Source organism: Salvelinus fontinalis, chromosome 36, assembly GCF_029448725.1.
Source record: "Salvelinus fontinalis isolate EN_2023a chromosome 36, ASM2944872v1, whole genome shotgun sequence".
NCBI classification, from domain to species: Eukaryota; Metazoa; Chordata; class Actinopteri; order Salmoniformes; family Salmonidae; genus Salvelinus; species Salvelinus fontinalis.
Genome location: NC_074700.1, coordinates 33,598,498 through 33,608,703, shown reverse-complemented (window position 1 = coordinate 33,608,703; position 10,206 = coordinate 33,598,498).

The window sequence follows — 10,206 nt, the reverse complement described above, 5'->3', positions numbered from 1 at the left end:
ATTAGGAGTTGTGCAGGTGTGAGACCTATCCCATCCAGGGGTGTGTTTCTGTAATCAAGGAGATCTGTGTAAGAATCTCCATTGCTGCTGTTTTTCAACAGGTTCTTCAGTCTGAACTGTTCTCTCAGCCTGGCTGTTTCTCAACAGGTTCTTCAGTCTGAACTCTCTCAGCCTGGCTGTTTATCAACAGGTTCTTCAGTCTGAACTGCTCTCTCAGCCTGGCTGTTTATCAACAGGTTCTTCAGTCTGAACTGCTCTCTCAGCCTGGCTGTTTTTCAACAGGTTCTTCAGTCTGAACTGCTCTCTCAGCCTGGCTGTTTTTCAACAGGTTCTTCAGTCTGAACTGCTCTCTCAGCCTGGCTGTTTTTCAACAGGTTCTTCAGTCTGAACTGCTCTCTCAGCCTGGCTGTTTTTCAACAGGTTCTTCAGTCTGAACTGCTCTCTCAGCCTGGCTGTTGATCAACAGGTTCTTCAGTCTGAACTGCTCTCTCAGCCTGGCTGTTGATCAACAGGTTCTTCAGTCTGAACTGCTCTCTCAGCCTGGCTGTTTATCAACAGGTTCTTCTGTCTGAACTTCTCTCTCAGCCTGGCTGGAAAGCTCCACCTGACATGTTTGAACTCCTAGCTGGTAAAGGACTCTGACATTTCTTGACTCACCAGCTGCAACATTTTATGTCGGTTTAGCCTGGACAGAACAACCCTTGCTAATTCCTTACATTTTACGATTCCCATGTGTTTCCATGTTCCCTTCATGTGTGCTTCATGTATTGTTTCCATAATGTCGTCTCGCATTTTCTGAGGAACGACAAGTTCTGACCCTTTGAACAGCAGGTCCAGTAGTGTTGAACTCTGTGACTTCCCCTCTCGTGTCTGGCCATCCTATTGATGACTGACGACCTGTCTCCATAGCTCTATATAACAGACTGATGACCTGTCTCCATAGCTCTATATAACAGGCTGATGACCTGTCTCCATAGCTCTATATAACAGACTGATGACCTGTCTCCTGATGTCCTGTCTCCATAGCTCTATATAACAGACTGATGACCTGTCTCCATAGCTCTATTTAACAGACTGATGACCTGTCTCCATAGCTCTATATAACAGACTGATGACCTGTCTCCATAGCTCTATATAACAGACTGATGACCTGTCTCCATAGCTCTATATAACAGACTGATGACCTGTCTCCATAGCTCTATATAACAGACTGATGACCTGTCTCCATAGCTCTATATAACAGACTGATGACCTGTCTCCATAGCTCTATATAACAGGCTGATGACCTGTCTCCATAGCTCTATATAACAGACTGATGACCTGTCTCCATAGCTCTATATAACAGACTGGTGACCTGTCTCCATAGCTCTATATAACAGACTGATGACCTGTCTCCATAGCTCTATATAACAGACTGATGACCTGTCTCCTGATGACCTGTCTCCATAGCTCTATATAACAGACTGATGACCTGTCTCCATAGCTCTATATAACAGACTGATGACCTGTCTCCATAGCTCTATATAACAGACTGATGACCTGTCTCCATAGCTCTATATAACAGACTGATGACCTGTCTCCATAGCTCTATATAACAGACTGATGACCTGTCTCCATAGCTCTATACAACAGACTGATGACCTGTCTCCTGATGACCTGTCTCCATAGCTCTATATAACAGACTGATGACCTGTCTCCATAGCTCTATATAACAGACTGATGACCTGTCTCCATAGCTCTATATAACAGACTGATGACCTGTCTCCATAGCTCTATACAACAGACTGATGACCTGTCTCCTGATGACCTGTCTCCATAGCTCTATATAACAGACTGATGACCTGTCTCCATAGCTCTATATAACAGACTGATGACCTGTCTCCATAGCTCTATATAACAGACTGATGACCTGTCTCCATATCTCTATATAACAGACTGGTGACCTGTCTCCATAGCTCTATATAACAGACTGATGACCTGTCTCCATAGCTCTATATAACAGACTGATGACCTGTCTCTATAGCTCTATATAACAGACTGATGACCTGTCTCCATAGCTCTATATAACAGACTGATGACCTGTCTCCATAGCTCTATATAACAGACTGATGACCTGTCTCCATAGCTCTATATAACAGACTGATGACCTGTCTCCATAGCTCTATATAACAGACTGATGACCTGTCTCTATATAACAGACTGATGACCTGTCTCCATAGCTCTATATAACAGGCTGATGACCTGTCTCCATAGCTCTATATAACAGACTGATGACCTGTCTCCATAGCTCTATATAACAGACTGATGACCTGTCTCCATAGCTCTATATAACAGACTGATGACCTGTCTCCATAGCTCTATATAACAGACGGATGCCCTGTCTCCATAGCTCTATATAACAGACTGATGACCTGTCTCTATAGCTCTATATAACAGACTGATGACCTGTCTCCTGATGACCTGTCTCCTGATGACCTGTCTCCATAGCTCTATATAACAGACTGATGACCTGTCTCCATAGCTCTATATAACAGACTGATGACCTGTCTCCATAGCTCTATATAACAGACTGATGACCTGTCTCCTGATGACCTGTCTCCATAGCTCTATGTAACAGACTGATGACCTGTCTCCTGATGACCTGTCTCCATAGCTCTATATAACAGACTGATGACCTGTCTCCTGATGACCTGTCTCCATAGCTCTATATAACAGACTGATGACCTGTCTCCATAGCTCTATATAACAGACTGATGACCTGTCTCCATAGCTCTATATAACAGACTGATGACCTGTCTCCATAGATCTATATAACAGACTGATGACCTGTCTCCATAGCTCTATATAACAGACTGATGACCTGTCTCCATAGCTCTATATAACAGACTGGTGACCTGTCTCCATAGCTCTATATAACAGACTGATGACCTGTCTCCATAGCTCTATATAACAGACTGATAACCTGTCTCCATAGCTCTATTTAACAGACTGATGACCTATGGTACGTATAGTAACACTCAATAATGTTAAAATATTACACTGGAGTCACGTTCTCACACAATGATGTCCTAGTTTATTAAAACAAGAAATCATCAATACATGGAAAATACCATTCAACTGTATAAAATACATCAATATATAATATACAGTGGGGTCTGGAATTATCGACACCCTTGATAAAGGTAATAATGACTGTATAAATTAAATACTGAGCTCTATCATCTGCTCAACATGTGTCAATTACGATTGATCTGATTTAAAATATTTAGTTTAAGGAGTAGTATTTATTGTCTAAATGATTGACCCCCCTAAAGAGTCTAATAAACTAGTCAGAAGGTCAGTATCTGGTTCTATATTCATAGCAATGACATCATCACACTCCTGTAGATTTTGGGCTGTCAATCATTTTGACCCCTAACTTTTTACAACAAAAATACATTACAAACATATATCTCTGAGCAATTATATTATTTTAAAATATTATAATTTACAATTTATTTTGAGCATACAATAGGTCAGCACTTTATTTATTTAATATAGTCATTATTGCTAATCTTTAACAAGGGTGTCAATAATTTGACCCCTCTGTATATAATCAAGGTGACCTCTCTGTATATAATCAAGGTGACCCCTCTGTATATAATCAAGGTGACCCCTCTGTATATAATCAAGGTGACCCCTCTGTATATAATCAAGGTGACCTCTCTGTATATAACCAAGGTGAACACTAAAAAAGCAGAGCAAAAATAAACACTTAAAGTCAAATAAAAAACTGGCACATTGACATGAAGCTAAAATTTAAACATTTCAATAAATGGTTTAATCAGTATTGTTCACAGAAGCTGACAGGTTGAAGCTAAAATTTAAACATTTCAATAAATGGTTTAATCAGTCTTGTTCACAGAAGCTGAGAGGTTGAAGCTACAATATAAACATTTCAATAAATGGTTTAATCAGTCTTGTTCACAGAAGCTGAGAGGTTGAAGCTAAAATATAAACATTTCACTAAATGGTTTAATCAGTCTTGTTCACAGAAGCTGACAGGTTGAAGCTAAAATATAAACATTTCAATAAATGGTTTAATCAGTCTTGTTCACAGAAGCTGACGGGTTGAAGCTACAACATAAACATTTCACTCAGTCTTGTTCACAGGAAACTGAGGGGAGGAGCCTCACAATAATGGCTGGAACGGAGCCAATGGAACGGCATCAAACATGGAAACCATGGAAACCACATGTTTGATGTATTTGATACCAGTCCACTGATTCCTCTCCAGCCAATACCACGAGCCCGTCCTCCCTAATTAAGGTGCCACCAACCTCCTGTGGTCTTGTTGATAATACATGTGATTATCAGGTACTGGACATAAGAGAGTCTGTAACAGATTCTAACAGGAGACCTTAGTCCTGTGATCTGGTTGATATACCTGTGATTATCAGGTACTGGACATAAGAGAGTCTGTAACAGATTCTAACAGGAGACATTAGTCCTGTGGTCTGGTTGATATACCTGGTTATCAGGTACTGGACATAAGAGGGTCTGTAACAGATTCTAACAGGAGACATTAGTCCTGTGGTCTGGTTGATATACCTGATTATCAGGTACTGGACATAAGAGGGTCTGTAACAGATTCTAACAGGAGACCTTAGTCCTGTGGTCTGGTTGATATACCTGATTATCAGGTACTGGACATAAGAGAGTCTGTAACAGATTCTAACAGGAGACATTAGTCCTGTGGTCTGGTTGATATACCTGATGATCAGGTACTGGACATAAGAGAGTCTGTAACAGATTCTAACAGGAGACATTAGTCCTGTGGTCTGGTTGATATACCTGATTATCAGGTACTGGACATAAGAGAGTCTGTAACAGATTCTAACAGGAGACATTAGTCCATCATTCCATTCAATTCAACTATCAATTCCTGAGGGGGATTAGAAAGACATTGTTTATGGGGAAAACATATATAGAATAACCAGGAAATGGATATAAACCCATAATACAAACATGGTTAGTAAAACTTCAAAAAGTAAAGAACTAACTACTGAAAGTGGATAATAGAGTAATGACTAACACGTTTATCAAATGACTTTGTCTTACCAAGATTCATATCACTCAGTTATATACTCAGAAACACAGCTTTGTTAGGTGGGACAGGTCTCTATAGAAAGTTATAGTCTCTCTATAGTAACCCTATAGCATAGAGTTAAATTCTGTAGCAACTCTTCCTCCCCTCTCCATCTCATCCAGATCATCCTTCTGTGATCCAGCAGCCAGTAAAGACTCCATCTCAGGAGCAGGAGCAGACTTCCTCCCTGAATCAGGAGCAGACTTCCTCCCTGAACCAGGAGCAGACTTCCTCCCTGGAAAAGACTTCATCTCCATCCCTTCAATCCTCTCAGACTCTATTAAAGATAGAAAGGAACAACATCAGAATAAACTGACCAGACAGAGAGAGATAATAAACTGACCAGACAGAGAGAGAGAGAGATAATAAACTGACCAGACAGAGAGAGAGAGAGATAATAAACTGACCAGACAGAGAGAGAGAGAGATAATAAACTGACCAGACAGAGAGAGAGAGAGATAATAAACTGACCAGACAGAGAGAGAGAGAGATAATAAACTGACCAGACAGAGAGAGAGAGAGATAATAAACTGACCAGACAGAGAGAGAGAGAGAGATAATAAACTGACCAGACAGAGAGAGAGAGAGAGAGATAATAAACTGACCAGACAGACAGAGAGAGAGAGAGATAATAAACTGACCAGACAGACAGAGAGAGAGAGATAATAAACTGACCAGACAGAGAGAGAGAGAGATAATAAACTGACCAGACAGAGAGAGAGAGAGATAATAAACTGACCAGACAGAGAGAGAGAGAGATAATAAACTGACCAGACAGAGAGAGAGAGAGAGAGATAATAAACTGACCAGACAGAGAGAGAGAGAGATAATAAACTGACCAGACAGAGAGAGAGAGATAATAAACTGACCAGACAGAGAGAGAGAGATAATAAACTGACCAGACAGAGAGAGAGAGATAATAAACTGACCAGACAGAGAGAGAGAGATAATAAACTGACCAGACAGAGAGAGAGAGATAATAAACTGACCAGATAGAGAGAGAGATAATAAACTGAATGAGACAGAGAGAGAGATAATAAACTGACCAGACAGAGAGAGAGACAATAAACTGACCAGACAGAGAGAGAGATAATAAACTGAATGAGACAGAGAGAGATAATAAACTGACCAGACAGAGAGAGAGACAGACAGACAAGACAGAGAGACATACACTGCTCAAAAAAATAAAGGGAACACTAAAATAACACATCCTAGATCTGAATGAATGAAATATTCTTATTAAATACTTTTTTCTTTACATAGTTGAATGTGCTGACAACAAAATCACACAAAAATTATCAATGGAAATCAAATTTATCAACCCATGGAGGTCTGGATTTGGAGTCACACTCAAAATGAAAGTGGAAAACCACACTACAGGCTGATCCAACTTTGATGTAATGTCCTTAAAACAAGTCAAAATGAGGCTCAGTAGTGTGTGTGGCCTCCACGTGCCTGTATGACCTCCCTACAACGCCTGGGCATGCTCCTGATGAGGTGGCGGATGGTCTCCTGAGGCATCTCCTCCCAGACCTGGACTAAAGCATCCGCCAACTCCTGGACAGTCTGTGGTGCAACGTGGCGTTGGTGGATGGAGCGAGACATGATGTCCCAGATGTGCTCAATTGGATTCAGGTCTGGGGAACGGACGGGCCAGTCCATAGCATCAATGCCTTCCTCTTGCAGGAACTGCTGACACACTCCAGCCACATGAGCTCTAGCATTGTCTTGCATTAGGAGGAACCCAGGGCCAACCGCACCAGCATATGGTCTCACAAGGGGTCTGAGGATCTCATCTCGGTACCTAATGGCAGTCAGGCTACCTCTGGCGAGCACATGGAGGGCTGTGCGGCCCCACAAAGAAATGCCACCCCACACCATGACTGACCCACCGCCAAACCGGTCATGCTGGAGGATGTTGCAGGCAGCAGAACGTTCTCCACGGCGTCTCCAGACTCTGTCACGTCTGTCACATGTGCTCATCTGCTCAGTGTGAACCTTCTTTCATCTGTGAAGAGCACAGGGCGCCAGTGGCGAATTTGCCAATCTTGGTGTTCTCTGGCAAATGCCAAACGTCCTGCACGGTGTTGGGCTGTAAGCACAACCCCCACCTGTGGACGTCGGGCCCTCATACCACCCTCATGGAGTCTGTTTCTGACCGTTTGAGCAGACACATGCACATTTGTGGCCTGCTGGAGGTCATTTTGCAGGGCTCTGGCAGTGCTCCTCCTTGCACAAAGGCGGAGGTAGCGGTCCTGCTGCTGGGTTGTTGCCCTCCTACGGCCTCCTCCACGTCTCCTGATGTACTGGCCTGTCTCCTGGTAGCGCCTCCATGCTCTGGACACTATGCTGACAGACACAGCAAACCTTCTTGCCACAGCTCGCATTGATGTGCCATCCTGGATGAGCTGCACCACCTGAGCCACTTGTGTGGGTTGTAGACTCCGTCTCATGCTACCACTAGAGTGAAAGCACCGCCAGCATTCAAAAGTGACCAAAACATCAGCCAGGAAGCATAGGAACTGAGAAGTGGTCTGTGGTCACCACCTGCAGAATCACTCCGTTATTGGGGGTGTCTTGCTAATTGCCTATAATTTCCACCTTTTGTTTATTCCATTTGCACAACAGCATGTGAAATTTATTGTCAATGAGTGTTGCTTCCTAAGTGGACAGTTTGATTTCACAGAAGTGCGATTGACTTGGAGTTACATTGTGTTGTTTAAGTGTTCCCTTTATTTTTTTGAGTAGTGTATAATAAACTGATCAGTAATTCTAGAAACATTAGAATCATAAAGACTGATTACTTTGGGAAGGAGTCTGTGTTTCCTGTTGACCTCCTGGAGAGGTGGAGATGGTCTCTTTAGCTTTCCCTGAGGACAAGAACAGATAGATAACAGTTGGTGAGCAAACCTCAACATGACAATGCAGACAGACACACAGACACACACTACAGACAGACAGGAACACAGACAGACAGGAACACAGACAGACAGGAACATAGACACAGACACACTACTTACTCAGTTCTTCTTTCAGTCCATCTGGTGTAAAAATAACAGATAAACAAGAACAGACAGTCAGAACACATGTTGGTGAGCCTTAATAACATGACAATACAGACAAACACACAGGACCATAGACAGATATACAGACAGACAGGTACATAGACAGACAGACAGACAGACAGACAGACAGACAGACAGACAGACAGACAGGTACATAAACAGACAGACAGACAGGAACATAGACACAGACACACACTACTTACTCAGTTCTTCTTTCAGTCCATCTGGTGTAAAAATTAAATAAAGATAGTGAGATGGCACTCATATTTCAACTCAACCATATCACCTCCACCCTACCTAAGACCCTAGACCCACTAAAAACTCGTCATTACAACATTACAACAACAACTCTACAAAAATATGTGTCAACCAGTGTAATATATAGTGTAGTCAACCAGTGTAATATATAGTGTAGTCAACCAGTGTAATATATAGTGTAGTTAATCAGTGTAATATATCGTGTAAGGTAAGTGTTTTCACTTAATGAAATACAGCCCACAGACTTTCACACACAACTTACCGTTCTCTATTCTGAGCTCCTCTGCAGACAGAAGACAGAGAAGATAAAACATGATGTATAGAACATGAAGACAGACTACCTCCTCTGTAGACAGTAGATAAAACATGATGTATTATGGGTACTAGAACATGAAGACAGACTACATCCTCTCTATTCTGACCTCCTCTGTAGACAGTAGATAAAACATGATGTATTATGGGTACTAGAACATGAAGACAGACTACATCCTCTCTATTCTGACCTCCTCTGTAGACAGTAGATAAAACATGATGTATTATGGGTACTAGAACATGAAGACAGACTACATCCTCTCTATTCTGACCTCCTCTGTAGACAGTAGATAAAACATGATGTATTATGGGTAATAGAACATGAAGACAGACTACATCCTCTCTATTCTGACCTCCTCTGTAGACAGTAGATAAAACATGATGCATTATGGGTACTAGAACATGAAGACAGACTACATCCTCTCTATTCTGACCTCCTCTGTAGACAGTAGATAAAACATGATGTATTATGGGTAATAGAACATGAAGACAGACTACATCCTCTCTATTCTGACCTCCTCTGTAGACAGTAGATAAAACATGATGTATTATGGGTAATAGAACATGAAGACAGACTACATCCTCTCTATTCTGACCTCCTCTGTAGACAGTAGATAAAACATGATGCATTATGGGTACTAGAACATGAAGACAGACTACATCCTCTCTATTCTGACCTCCTCTGTAGACAGTAGATAAAACATGATGTATTATGGGTAATAGAACATGAAGACAGACTACATCCTCTCTATTCTGACCTCCTCTGTAGACAGAAGATAAAACATGATGTATTATGGGTACACGACACGTTGAAAAAACACAGAGACAACAGGATCAGCTGAAATGTTAATAAAAACAGAGTCAGTATTATAGTAATAAACCATGAGGTCTGTGACTAACAGTTGACCCATCAGTATTATAGTAATAAACCATGAGGTCTGTGATTAACAGTTGACCCATCAGTATTATAGTAATAAACCATGAGGTCTGTGATTAACAGTTGACCCATCAGTATTATAGTAATAAACCATGAGGTCTGTGACTAACAGTTGACCCATCAGTATTATAGTAATAAACCATGAGGCCTGTGACTAACAGTTGACCCATCAGTATTATAGTAATAAACCATGAGGTCTGTGATTAACAGTTGACCCATCAGTATTATAGTAATAAACCATGAGGTCTGTGATTAACAGTTGACCCATCAGTATTATAGTAATAAACCATGAGGTCTGTGATTAACAGTTGACCCATCAGTATTATAGTAATAAACCATGAGGTCTGTGATTAACAGTTGACCCATCAGTATTATAGTAATAAACCATGAGGTCTGTGATTCACAGTTGACCCATCAGTATTATAGTAATAAACCATGAGGTCTGTGATTAACAGTTGACCCATCAGTATTATAGTAATAAACCATGAGGTCTGTGATTAACAGTT